This window comes from Triticum aestivum, chromosome 7A, assembly GCF_018294505.1.
Source record: "Triticum aestivum cultivar Chinese Spring chromosome 7A, IWGSC CS RefSeq v2.1, whole genome shotgun sequence".
NCBI lineage: Eukaryota > Viridiplantae > Streptophyta > Magnoliopsida > Poales > Poaceae > Triticum > Triticum aestivum.
The window spans coordinates 140,438,240-140,460,463 of NC_057812.1; the positions used below are offsets into that span (position 1 = coordinate 140,438,240).

General features: G+C 46.5%; 1 long non-coding RNA gene and 2 other non-coding genes across 3 annotated transcripts; 2 read left to right on the forward strand and 1 right to left on the reverse strand.

Annotated features, from left to right (window-relative positions):
* Positions 1-9,326: 9,326 nt before the first annotated feature.
* TRNAW-CCA (transfer RNA tryptophan (anticodon CCA)) lies at positions 9,327-9,398 on the forward strand. Its single transcript has one exon. It is a non-coding gene; the product is annotated as a tRNA-Trp (tRNA).
* A 101-nt stretch (positions 9,399-9,499) lies between these two features.
* On the forward strand, positions 9,500-9,571 carry TRNAW-CCA (transfer RNA tryptophan (anticodon CCA)). Its single transcript has one exon. It is a non-coding gene; the product is annotated as a tRNA-Trp (tRNA).
* A 791-nt stretch (positions 9,572-10,362) lies between these two features.
* On the reverse strand, positions 10,363-18,295 carry LOC123153554 (uncharacterized). Its single transcript, XR_006476533.1, has 4 exons — positions 18,166-18,295; positions 10,859-11,026; positions 10,675-10,734; positions 10,363-10,533 (listed from the first exon to the last, which is right to left on the reverse strand). It is a non-coding gene; the product is annotated as an uncharacterized lncRNA (long non-coding RNA).
* Positions 18,296-22,224: the final 3,929 nt, after the last annotated feature.

The window sequence follows — 22,224 nt, forward strand, 5'->3', positions numbered from 1 at the left end:
CCGATCAAGCACCGAAACTACGGCACCTCCGAGTTTTTGCACACGTTCAGCTCGATGACGATCCCCGGACTCCGATCCAGCAAAGTGTCGGGGATGAGTTCCGTCAGCACGACGGCGTGGTGACGATCTTGATGTTCTATCGTCGCAGGGCTTTGCCTAAGCACCGCTACAATATTATCGAGGATTATGGTGGAGGGGGGCACCGCACATGGCTAAGAGATCAATGATCAATTGTTGTGTCTCTGGGGTGCCCCCTGCCCCCGTATATAAAAGAGTGGAGGAGGGGGCCGGCCAAGGAGGGTGGCGCGCCCAAGGGGGGGAGTCCAACTCCCACCGGGAGTAGGACTCCCCCTTTTCCTATTAGGAGTACGAGAGGGAAGGAAGAGGAAAGAGGGAGGAAGGAAAGGGGGGGGGCCTCCAAATTCAGATTGGGCTTGGGGGGGCCCTCCCTTGCTCCTTTCCCTCCTTTCCACTAAGGCCCAATAAGGCCCATATACCTCCCGAGGGGTTCCGATAACCTCCCGGTGATCCGGTATTGTCCCAATCTTACCCGGAACCTTTCCGGTGTCCAAATATAGTCGTCCAATATATTGATCTTTATGTCTCGATCATTTTGAGACTCCTCGTCAAGTCCGTGATCACATCCGGGACTCCGAACAACCTTCGGTACATCAAAATATATAAACTCATAATGAAACTGTCATCGTAACGTTAAGCGTGCGGACCCTACGGGTTCGAGAACAATGTAGACATGACCGAGACACGTCTCTGGTCAATAACCAATAGCGGAACCTGGATGCTCATATTGGCTCCTACATATTCTATGAAGATCTTTATCGGTCAGACCGCATAACAACATACGTTGTTCCCTTTGTCATCGGTATGTTACTTGCCCGAGATTCGATCGTCGGTATCTCAATACCTAGTTCAATCTCATTACCGGCAAGTCTCTTTACTCGTTCCGTAATACATCATCTCACAACTAATATATTAGTTGTAATGCTTGCAAGGCTTATGTGATGTGCATTACCGAGAGGGCCCAGAGATACCTCTCCGACAATCGGAGCGACAAATCCTGATCTCGAAATACGCCAACCCAACATGTACCTTTGGAGACACCTGTAGAGCACCTTTATAATCACCCAGTTACGTTGTGACGTTTGGTAGCACACAAAGTGTTCCTCCGGTAAACGGGAGTTGCATAATCTCATAGTCATAGGAACATGTATAAGTCATGAAGAAAGCAATAGCAACATACTAAACGATCGGGTGCTAAGCTAATGAAATGGGTCATGTCAATCACATCATTCTCCTAATGATGTGATCCCGTTAATCAAATGACAGCTCATGTCTATGGTTAGGAAACATAACCATCTTCGATTAACGAGCTAGTCAAGTAGAGGCATACTAGTGACACTTTGTTTGTCTATGTATTCACACAAGTATTACGTTTCCGGTTAATACAATTCTAGCATGAATAATAAACATTTATCATGATATAAGGAAATAAATAATAACTTTATTATTGCCTCTAGGGCATATTTCCTTCAAACCCTACCACCTCTCTCAACCACCATCGCCGGCGACGCCACCCGAGGAAGAGGGGGGAGCTTCGGGTGACTCTCAAGTCGATAATGAGAAAGAAAGGTGGAGGGGAAAGTGGTCATGCATGTAGAGAATGATTTGGTGCATCGATAATAATTGATCATGCACTAGGCACATATATATAGGTACAAGGGGTGCGATCGGTATCTTGTCTCCTAAGATACACATACATACAGAGGGAGACAGACACTACAGGTATTGCATACGAAACCCAGACCTACGTACATGTACGCATGTTGAACACCCCCCCCCCCCGCAGTCGAAGCGTCGCCCGAGGTGGGTAGTCCCTTTGTCATAACATCGGCGAACTGCTGATCGGTGGGCACATGTAGAACGCAAACACGACCAAGGGCGACGTTCTCCCTGACGAAGTGAATGTCGAGCTCAATATGCTTCGTCCGTCGGTGATGGACAGGGTTGGCAGCGAGGTACACCGCGGAGACGTTGTCACAGTAGACAAGTGTCGCCTTTGTAACCTCACATAGCAACTCCTGAAGTAGCTGTCGTAGCCAAGAGCACTTCGCGACGATGTTGGCCACAACCCTGTACTCAGCCTCGGCGCTCGATCATGAGACCGTGGGTTGTCGTTTACGACCACGAAATCATAGAGGGCCCGAGGTAGACGTAGTAGTCGGAAGTGGAGCATCGAGTGTCGGGACACCCAGCCCAGTCGGCGTCGGAGTAGGCGACAAGGCTGGTGTCAGGTGATGCCGTCAGGGTGAGACCCATAGCTGTGGTGCCGCGTATGTATCGGAGAATATGTTTCACCAGAGCCCAATGAGTGTCACGAGGAGCATGCATGTGAAGGCACACCTACTGGACAGCGTACTGAATGTCTGGACGCGTCAGCGTGGGGTACTGAAGAGCCCGACGATGGAGTGGTAGAAGGGAGTGTCAGACGCTGGAGAACCCTCAACGACAGACACCTTAGCCTTCGTGTCAACGGCGTAGGAGCAGGCTTGCAGTTAAGCATGCTGGCTCACTCTAGAAGCTCGTAGGCATACTTCTGCTGATGCAGGAAGAAGCCAGTGGCCCGACGAACAACCTCGATGCCAAGGAAGTAGTGGAGAGCCCCCAAGTCCTTGAGGGCGAACTCGGTGCCGAGGTGAGCTGTGATCTGTTGAAGCAGCGCTGGCGAGGATGCAATCAGGATGATGTCATCAACGTAGAGGAGGAGGTACACGGTGGCGGTGCCCTGGTGATAAACAAATAGGAAGACATCGGACCGTGTGGACCGGAACCCCTGCTACTAAAGGAAGGCCGCGATCCGCTGGTACCAGGCCCGAGGCGCCTGCTTCAACGCGTAGAGAGAACGGGAGAGCAAGCACACATGGTCTGGATGATCGATGTCGACGAAACCAGTAGGCTGCTGACAGGACACCTGCTCGTCGAGGTGGTCATGCAGAAAAGCATTGGACACGTCGAGCTAGTGAACGGGCCAGGCGCGAGAGACAGCGAGTTGGAGAACAACGCGAATCATGCCCAGTTTGACAAACGGGGTGAAGGTGTCGATGAAGTCCACGTCGGCGCGCTGGCGAAAGCCGCACACGACCCAATGCGCCTTGTAGCGCTCAAGGGAACCGTCGGGGCAAGTCTTGTGGCGGAAGACCCACTTGCCAGTGATGACGTTGGCACGGGGAGGCCGCAAGACAAGCTGCCACGTACGGTTGCGCCGCAGGGTGTCGAACTCCTCACGCATGGCAGCAAGCCAGTTCGGATCCTGAAGGGCTATGCGAACAGAGGTGGGGAGCGGGGATGGGGTCGAGGTGGACGCGGCACATGTGTACTCGCCGAAGGTGTAGCGCGTGCTAGGACGAAACGTCCCAGTCCGAGCCCGAGTGACCACACCGGTGAGAGGTGTGGCGGCAGCCGGCGGAGCGGAGAGGGGGACCGGCGATGATGAGCTCGAGCCGGTCTCCAGAGCGACCGAAGGGGCCGGGGCGTTGGGGGCGGCCGGTGGGGCCGCGGCGCCAGGGGCAGCCGAGGGGGCGCCATGGGCCACGGCGGCGGGGACGGCCGAGGGGGCCGCGATGACGGGGGCCACCGCCGCCGGGAGCGCGGGCAGGCACCAAGCCCGATGCACGGTGGGGCGATTCGCCAGAGGTGGAGGCAGGGGCGAACCGCGCCGCGGGGGATGGCGAGGGTGATGGTACCTGCTGAATCGGGAACACCACCTCATCAAAGTACACGTGCCGCGAGGTGAAAACGCGGTGGGACACTGGATCATAGCACCGGTAACCTTTGGTGTTGGGAGGATAACCAAGGAAGATGCAAGGAAGCGACCGGGGAGCGAGTTTGTGAGGTGCAGTGGACGCGATGCTAGGATAACAGAGCCACCCGAAAATGCGAAGACCATCATAAGATGAAACCGCACCGAAGAGGAGCTGGTGAGGAGTGTAGTTCCAACGTGGACGACATGGGCGAATGTTTATGAGGAGGCTGGCGGTCGCGAGCGCGTCCGGCCAGAACCAAGGAGGCACGTAGGAGTGGAAGAGCAACGTGCGGACACAGACATTAAGAGTGCGAATGACGCACTTGGCGCGACCATTCTGCTGTGGCGTGTAGGGGCAAGTGAGGCGAAAGATGGTGACGTGTGACGCAAGAAGATTGCGGACGACGACATTGTCAAACTCCTTTCCGTTGTCAGTTTGCAAGACAAGAATAGGACGACCGAACTGTGTGGTGACATATGAATAAAAAGCTGTGAGTGTGGCAAAAGCGTCGAACTTGCGACGGAGAGGAAATGTCCACACATAATGAGAGAAATTATCCAATATCACCAAATAGTATAAATAATCCGTGTTGCTCGCAACTGGGGACGTCCAAACATCACTATGCAATAACTGAAACAAAAAAGTGGAAATGTTTGTAGACTCGCTAAAGGGAAGATGAACGTGCTTGCCAAGGCGGCAAGCCTCACAAGAGTGGTCGTCAACCTTATTACATGAGAAAGAAAAACTTTGAAAAATCTGACGCATAACGGTGGAGTTGGGATGGCCGAGGCGGACGTGCCAAAGATCGACACTAGCAGCGAAGATGGCGGGACGACGGGTGATGCGTACGCGGGGCGGCTTGGCAGCTGGCGAGGCAAGCGACGTAGTGGGCATGCAGGATCGGGGCGAGCGGCGTAGCAGGAAGCGGCGGGCTGGCGCACGGCGCGGGTAGCAAGGCGGGATGGGGTAGCGAGGCGGGCTGGCGCACGGACGGGTTAGCGAGGCCGAGATCGAGCTGGCGGCTAGCGGGAGCGGACGGGCGCGGCGTGGGAGGGGATGCGCGGCGCGGGGCGGCGGCGGCTAGGGTTAGGCAGAAGCGGGAGAGGATCAATTTACGATAGATACCATGTAGAGAATGATTTGGTGCATCGATAATAATTAATCGTGCATTAAGTGTGTGGGCGCGCGCGCGCGCACACACACACATATACATATATATATATAGGGTCGCGCTATTCGTCACCCTGGGCGAGGAATAATTATTCTTCACCCCCTCTATTTTACCATCAATGCATCGTAATTTTACGTTCCGTAAATTTTTGTCTTATTTCCGACGCAAAAAGAGACCGTAAGAAAATATATATTCGCCGTAAAAAATATTTTATGTTATGTAAAATTACAAACGTAAAAATATAGTCTAAAATACACATAAATTGCAAATTTTCTTATCTTATGACCTATATTTTTATTTTCTTATGTCAAATTTTACGTAGTGAATCAATAGAAATGTAACTATTTGAATTCCAAACGTAATTTAATTATGAAATGATCGTAAGATTACCTCGGATGAAGAATAACTTATTCTGCACATTGGGTGAAGAATAATAACACTATATATATATATATATATATATATATATATATATATATATATATATATATATATATATTTTCTACAAGCAGTGGTAGTTATCACCACTTGCGTTTTGTATGTTGTATATAGTATCTATCAAAACCAAGAGTATGTACATCTAGTATGTAGTATATAACAATTATTAGGTAGTATATATACTAATTTTTAGGTAGTATGTATCATTTTTTGAGTATGCTCATTTTTACGTACAAATATGTACGTATTTTACAAATATAACAAAAACTATGGGCTCATATACAATTTTTTCATGTAACTTGCTTTGAAATATCTTAGATATAGTATATGAACATATTTAAAATAATAAAATAGTATATATAGTACCACATGATAATATATGAGACATGTGGGGTAACTACCACCGGGTGGTAGGATGGATTTTCCCTATATATATATATATATATATATATATATATATAAGTATAAGGGATGCGATCAGTATCTTGTCTCCTAAAATACACGTACATACAAAGAGAGACAGACACCACAGATACTGCATACAAAACTTAAGACATACGCACATGTACACATGTAACAATGCATATGCTTGCTGGGTTTGCCTAATCAGCGGGCTACTATGCGCCTCGGGCCACACAGAGTGTGTGTTTTTCTTTTTCTTTTTTGACAACTCGGACCACACAGAGTAAAAAGACGACGCAGCCCCCGGGAGCTGCAATCCGACCTGGCAACCGGCGTTCCCACCCCCCATGTGCAGGATGATCACCCAATTATTGACGACAGCTCCAGATTAATCTACGGAAAGCAAGCGCCAGTGGCCAACGCCCTTCGGTGCAAGTTTTTAACCCGAGACCGGCTCGATCGATCCTTTTGAGTTCTGCGGGTGTTAGTTTTGTCCTGCCATGCGGCGTGTTTTGTTGAGTGGACGGAAAATGGGAGAATCCCCGATCCACGGGGAAAAGCCGAAAAGGGAGAGATTGGGTGAGGATTGACGGTGAAGCCACCGCGTTTTTCCTGCTCTCTCACGACGGCAGGACGTCGACGGCGCAGCGGCCGGTGGCGACGTTGTTTCTTCGGCCGAATGCGACGGCGCAACCGCTTAAACTGCCAGTGCATGCATGGCTAGCTTATCAGCTGCGCGTACTTAGCGGATTGATTATTTGTGGATGGACTTGATTGTGTGTGTTTATGAGGGCATGCATATGTCGGTTCGGCGTTTGACTCCGCGCCGTGCGACGGCCGCCAGCTTCGGCAGTCCAGCCGATAGAGGGTGACGGATTTTAAATTTCACGGGGTACTAGTACATTGAGTGTAGTACTAGCAGCATTTTGCTCGATAATCCATTTTTGAGTCCAGCTCATCTGCATCCATCCTACTTTTTTTTGCGGAAAAAAATCAAAACAAATATTAATTTTAAAAAATTATTTTTTTCATGGTAGATAAATTGATGCATGAGATCCGCTTCAATTTTCAAACCATTTAAACATTTGAGTAGCTCTTGGTTGTGTGTGTGTGTGTGTGGGGGGGGGGGGGTGTTACAGATTGCGAGAAGAGAGGAATTCGCGCTACAAACCGGCGCGTCCTCATAGTGTCTTATTTAATTAAATTGGAAAGCTTTCTTGTTTATAGCATCCCAAATCTTCCACAAAATGAGGAGCAGCATGAAGGGCCGAACCGTGACGGCCAGTGCCGACGGAAGAGTACTGGATGTCTGGATACGAGGTCCACAAATTAAATATACTAATGCTTGATCAACAAAAATACTCCAAATTTATTCCAAAGCTTGATCAACAAAAATTCTCCAAATCTATTCCGCAGCTTGCTCAACAAAAATACGCTAAATCGGCTTGTGATTGTTGGCACCAAGCGAGAGCTCCTGCAGAAGCAGCACTGAATCCTAAGAAATTTTAGTGTAGGAAAACAATATAATGAACTATTTTATGGTCACACTCTGCGCGGTTTCTACAAAAAATGATAGTATAAATTAAGATCCATAATGTTCTAGCATAAATTAAAATCCTTTTGACCCAATAATGTCTACCTACGGAAAGCAAGATTTGCTAGCTTAAATTAACTATGGGTTGAGTTTGTTTCCCCTAGTCAGGTTTATAAGTTTTGATCCGGATTCCCTGGAAGAAATTGGAAGAAAGCCATAGTGAAATGGTTGAACCACATTTAAAAGAAAGACAAATTTAAAAAGTTTGAGTGAGTTTATCAAGAGAAAAAATAAACAATAACTCTAGATAGTTATACCGAAGTATATATTCTATTGTATAATTTATTCGTGTTAACTCAATTAAATTTTAAAAGAATTGAATTAATAATACATGTGAATTGTGCCTTGTAAATCCGGGTGAGGGGATCATCTGCGATGCATAAACATGACACTCATTGACTGCATGAGCTAGTCTGGGTTTATTGAGCCCTCGAATTCTGGGTCAAATTTTGACCATCTATAAAACTAACAAAATATAAATTATATGATAAAAAATATTGTTGGGTTTGTATTTGGAAGAGCTTCCTCATAGTGTAATTTTTGTGACATATAATTTGTATTTTATTAGTTGAATTTATGGTCAAAGTTTAGCCCGAAATAAAAGGAAACCTAGTAAACCTGGACGGAGGTAATTGTATCTAGCTAGTTCATCACAGACTCCAAGTCTTCCTTGCGCGTGACGGCGAGAGATCAATTCGAGCTTCTTGTGATGCAACACTGGAGTATGTGCTAAGCTAGTTTGTTAAGAGGTTAGCAATATGTACCGCCCCCTTTTCAGACCAATTGACATATATCGGACTCGTGGAAGTTCCATGATGGGACATTTTGTTTCTCAACAAATAGAAGAACTTTGCATACGAGAGTCATCACATCCCCGTCGTCGGAGTATAGGGCCTTATTCGGTTTGGAGAAAATCAAAATGTAGGAATTAATAGTAGTATAAGAATTTGATAAAATGACACTTGCCATTTTAAGAAATTGTCTTGCCTCGTTCCTATGCATAAAATGAGTTTTGACTGGATGTGTAGATTCCTCCAAAAATAGAGAAAATGAATAATATTCCTATGAAATTCCTGTATGCGTTTCTTACAAACCAAATGCATCTATAGGAAATTTTCGTATAAAATCCTTATTCCTACGTTTTTTCTATAGAAATCCTCCAAATCGAATGAGGCCCAGGTGCCATACCGAAGAATTGACATGCTGACCAGCAGTAACATCACCCGCTTCGGCCTGGGACATCCTTTGCTCCGCACGCACGCATCTGAACCGAGAGAACCCCTGCCCCAAAACATTCCGCTGACACGAGATCGATCATCTCCTTGCGAGAGCATCAATAGTGAGTATCATGCACTCCAGGTCATCTCTTCTCGCGTGCCTGTCTGTTAAACGTGGCCAAACTGTACGCCGCTCCAGGATCCAGCAGTGGCCGCTGATTGATGCCGCCTGCTGCTGCTGCTCTGGTCTTTTCTCCCTGTGATGAGCAAGTAGAGTAGAGTAGCATCTGTGTGCATGTGGTGTGGGGGCCTCGCGGCTCCGGCGGCCACCGCACCGACCTCGTGGAACGTGCAGGTACAGCTGACGGTGACAGCCGCAGCAGCGCCGAATAGAATCTTCCGCCCGCGTGCTGCCTGCGCTGCGCATGCAGCTTTTGCAATTCATGATGGATGTCTCCAACCGCCAGAGGCCAGCAGTAAGCGCATTTTACTGGTGCCGAAGTACATGGGCTGTGTGCTAACAGCAGCGGTACGCTAAATGATGGCCCATGCCAGCGAAGGTATGATATCCTACTTGTAGTGGGCCGTATTAGGACAGATTGGAGCCACGAAGGGGGCCCATGGAGTCCTCCCACAGACTGACGCTCCTGCTGATAAATACGTAAGTTTGTAGTAGATAGCACATCGGATCCTTGGCGCAATGGTAGCGCGTCTGACTCCAGATCAGAAGGTTGCGTGTTCGATTCACGTAGGGTTCAAAATCCCGAACAAATATCCGATTCTTTTTTTCTTTTCTTGTATTATAATTTAAATCCTAGACTATGTGTTAAAAATGTTAATTATAGCAACACATTACATCGGATCCTTGGCGCAATGGTAGCGCGTCTGACTCCAGATCAGAAGGTTGTGTGTTCGATTCACGTAGGGTTCAAAATCCCGAACAAAAATCCGTTTTTTTAATTTTCTTTTATCAAATATCCGTTTTTTTAATTTTCTTTTATCAAATATCCGTTTTTTTAATTTTCTTTTATCAAATATCCGTTTTTTTAATTTTCTTTTATTGCAGTATAATTTTTAATGTCTGTTTAGGACACATCTTTTTGTCGCTTCCAAGTCTGGGCTGCACCCGTGACCCTCCCCCACCTCCACTTTCCTGGGCCTGGGCGTTGTGTTTGTGGGCTTAGTTGTTTGTTTATTGTTTTTTGTAAATAATTTGTTTGTTGTAAATAAAAGGATTGGGAACAGATGTTGGCCTTGTGCCAGTTTAGGTCTGTGCACTTTTCTTGTCAAACAAGCTTGCCAAAAAAAGACAAAGGAAAAGTAGGCGTTCTTTTTCTTGCTCTTCCTTTATGCAAACACCCATCCGTTTTTTTAATTTTCTTTTATCAAATATCCGTTTTTTTAATTTTCCTTTATCAAATATCCGTTTTTTTAATTTTCTTTTATCAAATATCCGTTTTTTTAATTTTCTTTTATTGCAGTATAATTTTTAATGTCTGTTTAGGACACATCTAGATGTGACGTCACCCTCTATTGCCCTCCCGATCGATCTGTTTGTTCTCTCGTGTATTGTTTGTCATCCTGCGCTTCCTCCCTCCGGGCCTCGTCATCTTGTTTGTCGCTTCCAAGTCTGGGCTGCACCCGTGACCCTCCCCCACCTCCACTTTCCTGGGCCTGGGCGTTGTGTTTGTGGGCTTAGTTGTTTGTTTATTGTTTTTTGTAAATAATTTGTTTGTTGTAAATAAAAGGATTGGGAACAGATGTTGGCCTTGTGCCAGTTTAGGTCTGTGCACTTTTCTTGTCAAACAAGCTTGCCAAAAAAAGACAAAGGAAAAGTAGGCGTTCTTTTTCTTGCTCTTCCTTTATGCAAACACCCATCTGAGCCCTTGACCTCTGATAATCAAGCAAAGACAAAGTTAAAATTAGTAACTCATCTCTATCAAACAAAAAAGTACTTGGCCTGATAACACAATACTTATAAAAAACGATGGCATGGTAGGTGAAAGATGTTAATTGAAATTAAAAAGAATTTACCTTTCTGCTTTGCTCCTTCAAAACATTCCTCCTCTGTTTCCTTTCATCACTCTTTTGCAGCTGCATAAAAAAAGAAAAAAAAGTCTCTTATAGAACAGATTATATTCAAACAATATTGAACTTATGATAACAAAAATGAGGCACGAAAACATGAAAAAGATTGCTGCGGTGAAAAATGATTTACCATTTTTCTGATACCATCAAGCAACATGCTACCTGATGCATATGGTTTTGTTAAATCAATGTTAGAGGCCTGAACTTTAGAAACATTGCCATGAAAAGTTTGGTCCAGGTCTTCATTGATATTGTTGCTCTCTGAATTTTGATGGTTGGTATCTCTGCTTACATCCCCCTATAAAAAGAAACAAGAATAGATAAACAAGAATTTTGAAGGATAGTCAAGTATCAACTGAGCACAAATAAATTGTTGTACTCTCAGTGCGCAAAACTCTATTTGTATCGATAGCTTAAACTACCCAGCTATTTTCATTATCCAGCCATAATGCAACCTCTTGTGCATGTAAAAGAAACAAACAAAAAAATTAAGCATAAGTGGATATTAGGAAAAACAATCTGGATTTGTTAAGCGAAAAGTGTGGCTACCAAAAACAAAAGTGGCCAACCGAAGAGCGACGTCAAGCGAAAAAGCGCGAGGTCACTGGCAAAAACAAGACAAAAAAGCCCATATCGCATAAAAGTATGTGGTGGTGTGGCTGATTCCACTGACTGCCCCCAGCATTCTTACCAAGTGGAGTTGATAGAAAAAATTGTTACAGATATCAAACTGATACATGTCCCTTAAAATCTTAAGATGGCCAACCAAATAAAAGGGACCATGCAAAAAACACTGATGATGAACACCAAAAAAGAAACTGGAGCATACAAAAAAAATGCTTGTTCGTGGAAAGTCCACCAACAGTAGTTCACAAGCCTGAAACTAGCATGTAGCCACAAAACCAAAGAATTATTCAAGCTCCACCGACATTAGTGCACCATGTGGAGAATAACGACGCAGCTTGGCAAGCATCGCTAACTAATGGAAGAACGCCCCCAACTGGGCAAACCTGTTGCTGGCAAAAACGTTTTGATCACAGGATATAGCAAAAGAAAAAAATTAAACTCTCTGTCTCCTTCGAGTAAGCGCTTGATTTCACCGATCAAAGCCGCCACAGGTGACATATTAGTACGATCTCTTGTATCATTGCCGTTGTAAAAAGCTGAATCGTCTTGTGACAAGCACATACATAATTAGACAAACAACAAGCAGTTGTCCAAAAAGACTGAAGCATGTCTTGTAGGAGGAACCAGCCAATGAAAAAAAGTAATACATGTCTAGAATCAGAAATGAAAACAAGAAGAAAAAGTATATAGAATCCCCTAGAATAGGAATTGTGTGGCTGCCAGGGTTGCATGTCTGAATCACAACAAAATTCATTCTGGAAAAACAAAAGCGTGTGACTGACCACTGAGAATTTCAAACTGAAACCAAACAAAACCTAGAGAAAGCCATTTCAGACCAGGGGGGACTTACAGCGTCAATCAAGCAAAAAATCAACCTTAGATGAACACGAAAATCAGTATGAATAAACAAAATCAGTCTGTAAATGTAACCGGGGACCCTCGAAAAATACACATACTCCTAGTTGCGAGTCGATGGTCTACATGCAACTGGGGACTCTTGAAAAACACACACACACCCTTAGTCGCAAGTCGGTGGTTGGCTTTTAACTAGGGGCCACGACAAAACACACACATCCTAGTTGCGAGTCAATGGTTGACATGCAACTGGAGACCATTGACAAACAAAAATACACACACCCTAGTTGCGAGTCGGTGCTCAGCTTGCAACTGGGGGCCCTAAACAAACACACACCACATCTAGTTGCGAGTTGATGGTTGGCATGCAACTAGGGACCCTCAATAAAACACACACCCCTAGTTGCTAGTCGATGGTCGGCTTGCAACTGGGGACCCTCAACAAACAAACACACACACACACCCTTAGTTGCGAGTCGATGGCTGGCTTGCAACTAGGGGGCCATAACAAAACACACACCCCCCCTAGTTGCCAGTCGATGTTCGACTTGCAACTGGTGAGTCTCGACAAACACGCACAAACCCTTAGTTGCAACTGGGGACTCTCGAAAAACACACACACACACACACACACACACACATCCTTAGTGGCGAGTCGATGGTGGGCTTCCAACCGGGGGCCATGAGAAAACACACACACCCTAGTGGCGAGTCGATGGTTGAAATGCAACTGGGGACCCTCAACAAACAAAAATACACACCCCTAGTCGCGATTCGATGCTCGGCTTGCAAATAGGGATTCTCGACAAACACACACACACCCTTACTTGCGAGTCGATGGTCGGCTTGCAACCGGGGGCCCAAAAAACACCCCCTAGTTGCGAGTCATTGGTCAACATGCAACTAGGGACCCTCACCAAAACAAAAAAACACACCCCTAGTTGCAAGCCGATGGTCCGCTTGCAACTTGGGACTCTCAACAAACACACACACACACATCCTTAGTTACGAGTCGATGGTCATCTTGCAACTGGGGGCCACGACAAAACACACACACCCCCTAGTTGCGAGTTTGATGGTCGACTAGCAACTGGGGGCCCTCAACAAACACCCCCCTAGTTGCGAGTCGATGATCGGCTTTGCAACTGGGGACTCTTGACAGACACACACAAACACACACACACACACCCTTAGTTTTGAATCGATGGTCGGCTTGCAACTAGGGGCCACGACAAAACACACCCCCTAGTTGCGAGTCGATGGTCGACATGCAACTGGGAACCCTCAACACACACACACACACACACCTAGTTGCGAGTCGATGCCCAGCTTGCAACTGGGGACTCTAAACACACACGCACACACACACCCTTAGTTACGAGTCAATGGCCGGCTTGCAACTGGGGGCCACGAGAACACACACACACACACACCCTAGTTGTGAGTCGATGGTCGACATGCAATTGGGGCCCTCGACACACACGCACACACACACACACACACCTACTTGCGAGTCGATGCTCAGCTTGCAACTGGGGACTCTCGACAAACACACACACACACTACCTTAGTTGCGTGTCGATGCTCGGCTTGCAACTGGAGACTCTCAACACACACACACACACACACTTAGTTGCGAGTCGATGATCGGCTTGCAACTGGGGGCCACGAGAAAACACACACACCCTAGTTGCGAGTCGATGGTCGACATGCAATTGGGGCCCTCGACAAACACACACAAACCTAGTTGCGAGTCAATGCTCAGCTTGCAGCTGGGGAGTCTCGACAAACACACATACACACACACACAACCTTAGTTGCGTGTCGATGCTCGGCTTGCAACTGGAGACTCTCAACAAACACACACACACACACACACACACACACACACACACACACACACACTCCAAGCTGCGAGTCGATGCTCAGCTTGCAATTGGGGACTCTCGACAAACACACAAACCCCCTAGTTGCGAGTCATGGTTGACATGCAACTGGGATCACCACAAAACACACATAGACACACACACACACACACACATACACAAACACACACACACACACACACCCTAGTTGCGAGTCTGTGGTCGGCTTGCCAATGGGGACCCTCGACAAACACACACACATCCCTTAGTTGCGATTCGATGATCGGCTTGCAACTGGGGACCGTCGACAAACACAGACACACCCTTAGTTGCGAGTCGATGGTCGGCTCAATTGGGGGCTCTTCGACAAAAAACACTCCTAGTTGTGAGTCAATGGTTGACATGCAACTGGGGGCACCGACAAACACACACACACACACACACACACTCCTAGTTGCGAGTCGATGGTGGACAAGCAACTAGGGACCCTCGACAAACACATACTGTTGGGTTTCGTAGTAATTTCAAAAAATTTCCTACGCACACACAAGATCATGGTGATGCATAGCAACGAGAGGGGAGAATGCTGTCTACGTACCTACGCAGACCGACTGCGGAAGCGTTGACACAACGTAGAGGAAGTACTCGTACATCTTCGCGATCCAACCGATCAAGCACCGAAACTACGGCACCTCCGAGTTCGAGCACACGTTCAGCTCGATGACGATCCCCGGACTCCAATCCAGCAAAGTGTCGGGGAAGAGTTCCGTCAGCACGACGGCGTGGTGACGATCTTTATGTACTATAGCAGCAGGGCTTCGCCTAAACTCCGCTACAGTATTATCGAGGACTATGGTGGCTGGGGGCGCCGCACATGGCTAAGGAATAGATCACGTGGATCAACTTGTGTGTTCTTTGGGGTGCCTCTGCCTCAGTATATAAAGGAGCCATGGGGGAGGGGGCCGCCGGCCAGGAGGAGGGCGCAGGAGGAGTCCTATTCCTCCCGGGAGTAGGACTCCCCCCCCCCAATCCTAGTTGGACTAGGATTCCCCGAGGGGGAAAGAGGGAGAGGGGGGCCTACCCCCTCTCCTAGTCCTAATAGGACTAGGGGAGGGGGGAGGCGCGCGGCCATCTTGGGCTGCCCCTTTCTCCTTTCCACTAAAGCCCATTAAGGCCCATATGGCTCCCGGGGGGTTCCGGTAACCTCCCGGTACTCCGGTAAAATCCCGATTTCACCCGGAACACTTCCGATATCCAAACATAGGCTTCCAATATATCAATCTTTACGTCTCGACCATTTCGAGACTCCTCGTCATGTCCGTGATCACATCCGGGACTCCGAACAACCTTCGGTACATCAAAATGCATGAACTCATAATATAACTGTCATCGTAACCTTAAGCGTGCGGACCCTACGGGTTCGAGAACAATATAGACATGACCGAAACACGTCTCCGGTCAATAACCAATAGCGGGACCTGGATGCCCATATTGGCTCCTACATATTCTACGAAGATCTTTGTCGGTCAGACCGCATAACAACATACGTTGTTCCCTTTGTCATCGGTATGTTACTTGCCCGAGATTCGATCGTCGGTATCCAATACCTAGTTCAATCTCGTTACCGGCAAGTCTCTTTACTCGTTCCGTAATACATCATCTCACAACTAACATATTAGTTGTAATGCTTGCAAGGCTTATGTGATGTGCATTACCGAGAGGGCCCAGAGATACCTCTCCGACAATCGGAGTGACAAATCCTAATCTCGAAATACGCCAACCCAACATGTACCTTTGGAGACACCTGTAGTACTCCTTTATAATCACCCAGTTACGTTGTGACGTTTGGTAGTACCCAAAGTGTTCCTCCGGTAAACGGGAGTTGCATAATCTCATAGTTATAGGAACATGTATAAGTTATGAAGAAAGCAATAGCAACATACTAAACGATCGGGTGCTAAGCTAATGGAATGGGTCATGTCAATCAGATCATTCAACTAATGATGTGACCTCGTTAATCAAATAACAACACTTTGTTCATGGTTAGGAAACATAACCATCTTTGATTAACGAGCTAGTCAAGTAGAGGCATACTAGTGACACTAAGTTTTTCTATGTATTCACACATGTATTATGTTTCCGGTTAATACAATTCTAGCATGAATAATAAACATTTATCATGATATAAGGAAATAAATAATAACTTTATTATTGCCTCTAGGGCATATTTCCTTCACATACACCCTTAGTTGCGACTTGATGGTCGACATGCAACTAGGGACCCTCGACAAGCACACATACTCCTAGTTGTGAGTAGATGGTCTACATGCAACTGGGGACTCTTGACAAACACGCACACACCCTTAGTTGCGAGTCGATGGTCGGCTTTTAACTAGGGGCCACTACAAAACACACAATCCCTAGTTGCGAGTCGATGGTTGACATGCAACTGGGGACCCTCGACAAACAAAAACAAACACCCTTAGTAGCGAGTCGATGCTTGGCTTGTAACTGTGGACTCTCGACAAATACACACACCCTTAGTTGTGAGTCGATGGTCGGCTTACAACCGGGGGCCCCGGAAAAACACACACACCCCTAGTTGTGAGTCACTGGTCGACATGGAACCGTGGACCCTCTACAAAACACACACCCCTAGTTGCGAGCCGATGGTTGACATGCAACCGGGGACCCTCGACAAAAACACACACAACCTTAGTTGTGAGTTGATGGTTGACTTACAAGTGGCCCCCCAAGAAAACACACCCCCTAGTTGCGAGTCGGTGGTTAGCATGCAAATGGGGATCACAACAAACACACGCACACACACACACACACACACACACACACACACACACACACACACACACACACCTAGTTGCAAGTCAATGGTCAACATGCAACTGGGGGCACCGACAAACATACACACCACCTAGTTGCGAGTCGATGGTCGGCTTGCAACCGAGGGCCCGAGAGAACACACCCCTAGTTGCGAGTCGATGGTCGGTTTCCATCTGGGGACCCCGACAAACACACACAAACGAACTAGGGGGCGTACAAAAACAAACTAGGAGGTGTGTTCAGAGGTACTTAAGACTGCCCCCACTGTACACTTCATATCTTGCTCGGAAAGGAGTGGACACCTAAAACTCTTATAGACTAAAAAACTTACAAAATAAGTTGAGTCTGGAGTAGACTATACTGAAAGTTTAGGTTGCTATGATATAACTGAAACAAAGTTCATTTCAAAAAAGGTTCACCACCAGTGAGTTTATCCACCCAGTTACCATCTGTTTCAGTTACCACATCACATAAATTTTCTCTAGTGCTCATAGATCAGAAAATACTCTTGCTAGATTTTGAAATCACATATCTTCAAACAAACGAGGATTTTAACAGAAAATCTGTAAAATTCACACATGCTTCGTAAAAACAAAAGCTATACATTTGGGCCTGCTACTACTATACTTTCAATTTCCGGAGTTGTGCCGTATGCCACAACTTTTAAGAAATAAAAAAGACCTCACTTAGTCTGAAAAGTTTGAAGTATCCAAAAAAAATACACATGCTCCCGACAAACAGACACACACACACACAAAATTAGACATTCCTGTCTGAAAAAAGAAGGATGTCAATGTATGCCACTGAAAATGTTGATCCACTCGTATTATGCCTCTTAAATTTCTGAGAGAAATGGCAGGCAAACTCTTGTCTCCTGTCTATATGCTGTATGTGCTACAACTAGAAAATCCCTAGATGTACAGACTCAAGATTACAAACTGCGGTGGTAGCTGCTACATTCAGATTAAAAAACTGGGGTGCTAGCTGCTACATTCAGATTCACACAAAAAAAAACTAGAAATCCTTAGATGTACAGACTCAAGACTACAGACTGGGATGCTAGCTGCTACAATCAGATTCACACACAAAAACAAATCTATAGCCATGGGCATGAACATAACCGTGTGGGATTGCTAGTTACTATTCACCGGCTGCATATATAGCAGCCCCCCGGGTTCTTGATGTTCATCCCTCAAAACAAACAAACATCCCTAGATGCGAGGAAAAGGAAGAGGGGATGAACACTCACTCCGTCGGCTTCCCCTGCCACCTCTGTCGCCACAAGCCCACCGGATCAGGCCGTCTCTGTCTTGGAATAGAGTCAAAAGGAAGACAATGGTGGCAGAACAAAGAGATGAAGAGAGGAAAAGAGGCGTGGAGAGTGACGACTGGACTCCAGCAGCCTGGTTAGACTGTTCAGATTCTAAAGCAAGCCCAACAAACAAAAATCGAAGGCCGGCCCAAAAACAAAAAAATCGAAGGCCGCTACGTTGTCTCCCTCTCGGCCCGACAGACAAGACAAGGCGACGCGGATGGAACGCGATGCGAGCGCATCACCTCATGCGCGAAGAATAAAGCAGAGACAGATCGAACGGTAGAAACAATTAGATGTGACATCCTTAAATAATATCTAGATGTGAATTAGTCATTCTGTAATTTTTGTCCAAGATATTTCTGCTGGTCTGCCTTTATTGGATAAGCAAATATCCAATCATTTGCGTAGGGTTTATAAATTGCCTAGGTCCTCTTTCATTCAAAGAATATTAGAAGGAATGGATTATTTTACATTGTTTACTTTGCAGGACATCCATTCCTTTTCAAATCCACAACACTCCTGCACTATTTGCGTAGGGCTTATTTCGTTTGAAGAATTCATGAGGGATAATTGAAGGAATGTTTCTTATGAATTATGGCACTATACAACAAACCTCTTATTTTTTTCTAGGGCGCAATAGAAAAACTTTAGTGCAGATGTAGGATTTGTGTGGATATGACATAACAAAACAAAATATTCATCTTTTCATATGGAGTAGCGCCTTCTAGTTTTCCATCACCGAGAAAACTAGGGAACAAATATGTCAAACAATAATCAGTTTTAATCCATCCAAATATATTAGAATAGATCGAATAAGGTTCATGCAATGGTTATCGACTAGTACCGACACGTAGGCCGGGTAAGCGCTGACCAACACATCCACATGCCTCTCTTACAGAAATTCACAACAACAACAACAACAACAACAACAACTATATTTGCCTCTCTTTTTTGAATCTTTCTCAGACGATTTTGTTTCACCGGAAAAGAAGAAGACAGTTGCCAATTAATTAGCGGAAAACCGAGCAAAAAATGTCACAACGCGCCCGCAAAAAACAAGGCACCCCGGGTGATCGGACAACCCACACAAAACGCAAACACGGACGTAGCCCTCACTACAAACAAGTGCCGAGGCCTATGCCGGACAGAGCCAAAAAAATCAATCTCACGCGCCGATTACCAGACAGCTACGACTCTGTCGAGGAGCATTGTAGGAGAAAAAAGAATTGGACCAACGCCGTAATCGACCACCCGTCTTGTCCCATCATCACCGCGAAGGCCCCTCCTCAATAGCTATGACTACAGGAAAATAAAGTGCGACATGAAGACCCCTCGAGCACGTAAATGAGGCTGACTACCAAACTTCAGCTACAACCCAACTCCGCTCGAACTCGTCATCGTTGCCACACAAGAAGCTGCAGAAAACATTCACACCGCCAGACGAACACCTACCGATTGCAATGCGCGAGCTTACAGCCCATGGAGCATGCAATGGGATCCAATGCTCTTCAAGGCGACGCCCCCAAAAATGAAAGCAACGATGCCGACGCAGTCTCCCAGCCATATTTGGTCTTAGTTTAGGATCGATAAGTATGTATAAAGGGGGGGGGGGGGGTGAATAGACTACAAACCTCAACAACAAACTCTTTTCCCAAGTTTTAAATTCTTCATAGATTTTAAGCTTTTCTAGCAATCTATATAGCACCCTACACATGCATATCTAGAGCAATAGGCAATATAATGTAAAACAAGCAAGTGCAAAGGTAAAGGAGTAGAATTGAGAGAATCACACACACAATAGACTCCGTGAATTTTTCCCCGTGGTTCAGATAGTTTGCGCTATCTTACATCCATGTTGATGGAGGCTTTAGTCCACTAAAGATCTAGAATCGCAAAGGATTCCAATTATGAGATTCTACAGAGTTCACGAAGGACACTCACCACAAAGGGTTCACTTAGGAGCAACCAACCTATTCCACCATGGCTTACGCCCACAAAGGACTAGCCTCACTAGGGTAGACCTTCATGAAGTATTGCAGTCTCCGAGCTCGTACAAACTTCTTGGCTTCTTCATAAACTTGAAGACTTCCAAGCACACCTAGCCGGACTAGGAGGCGCACACCCTCCAAAAATAATAAGATAGAGCTTTCTTGACAATGAAACCATTGCTCTTCTGCTTCCAAAGATATCTCCTCAACACTCAAACCCTCCCAAGATTTGGCTATAGATTTGGAGAAGGTTGAAAACAAGAGGGGATTAGAACTCAAAGGGAGTGATTGGATGGTTAGGGTAGATTGCCCTTTGAAATCAGCACAAGGAGGTGGATCTCTCACTTAGGATAAATGGTGGGAGTGGAGTGTTCTTCAGGTTGAACTAGTGGGATGTGGGGGTATATATAGGCGGGATCAAAAATCTAATCGTCACACACGTTTTCGCACATCATGGAGTGATGCGGAGCATCCCACGTTCATCCCCATGTACACTCCGACTACTCTCCAAGCCCCAAGGATACATAAGATGAGACCTCAACTATACATCATTGGACACAAGGTGAACTTGCTCCTCTTCAAACTTTCACTTTCTACATGTGAGACATGGCTACTACCTCCAACATGTGTGCTATGCATGATCAGGTACTTAGAGGAAAGCCACGGAGCCACCACATCCAACGGACGAGCTAGCGAGGACGCCAAGTACAAGGACCAAGAGAAGAACCTCCAGCCACCGGACGACCGATCGGGATCGGACGTCCGACGCCTGAAGACCCACCGGACGACCGGCGACCCCGCACCCGAGCCAAAATGAGCGGACGTATGACAAGTCCCGGACGTCCGACACACTCCAGCGTCTGGACGTCCGACCGTCCCTGGAAATCCGGCGCCACCTCAACCGAGCCAAAATGCCGGACGTCCGACAAGTACCGGACGACCGAACCCTCGCGAGCCACCAGACGTCCGGTACCCGTCGAACGTCCGACGCCTGTCTGTGCATAGTGTATCGGGCCAAGCCCATGTATCCCTTTGCCCTCACTTACCCCTTTATGGCCCTAGACTATATATACTCCTCCACCTCCACCATTTGAGGGTCAGCATTGGTTTAGCTCATATTAGAGATAGAGCATTGCTCATCCACATCAGATCTACTCCACGAGAGAGACCGCGGCCTCTACGAAGAAGATCCCTTTGGATTCAAGACCTCCTTGCGGAGAAGAACATCAAGACCTCCTCACGGAGAAGACCGGCTACCTTTGTATCGTCCGTTGTTGACTTTGGATCTTGTATCTTCCTTTGTGTCCATGGATCTAGCGCATGTGTGATCATACTTGTTGGTTTGAGTGTTCTCTTGTGTTCCCCTTGTGATTTTCCCCTCGTTTCCCTCCTTGTGTTCTTCGTGTTCATCACAGGATCTGCTCCTTTCGTGAAAGATCGACCGATTAGGGTCCCTACCCTACATTATCTTGGTATCACGAGCCACGTTGATCACGATTTAGGAGCCTCCCCTCGTTGTTTTCTAGCCTAATTTTGTTGTGTTCTACCCCAATTTCGAAAATCCCCACCAAAAATAGCCCCAATTTTTTTTGTGATTTGTTGGTTTGACGAAGTTTTGTTGGATTTGATCCATGGATTTGCTTGGTTTCAAGTGGATCTAGCATCTCCCCAATTTTCCCCACCTCCCATCCACTAAATCTCATCATTTGACCCCAAAATCATCATTTTCCGCCCAAAATCGCGTCCCGGATCTCGCATCTCGTGTTGACCCCAACCCCCGGACGACCGATACTTTACAGACTTCCGGAGCCCGTGGAACGACCGGATGTCCGACCTTTTCCGGACGACCGGAACCCCTAACCTGAGCCGAATTTACGGATTTCCGAGCCCGCCCGGACGTCCGCCCCCCGGACATCCGACCTTGTCCGGACGTCCGTAACCTGTAAAAACTGATTTCACTCAAATTTTGTTTCGGCCATAACTAATTCATCCGAACTCTGATTTT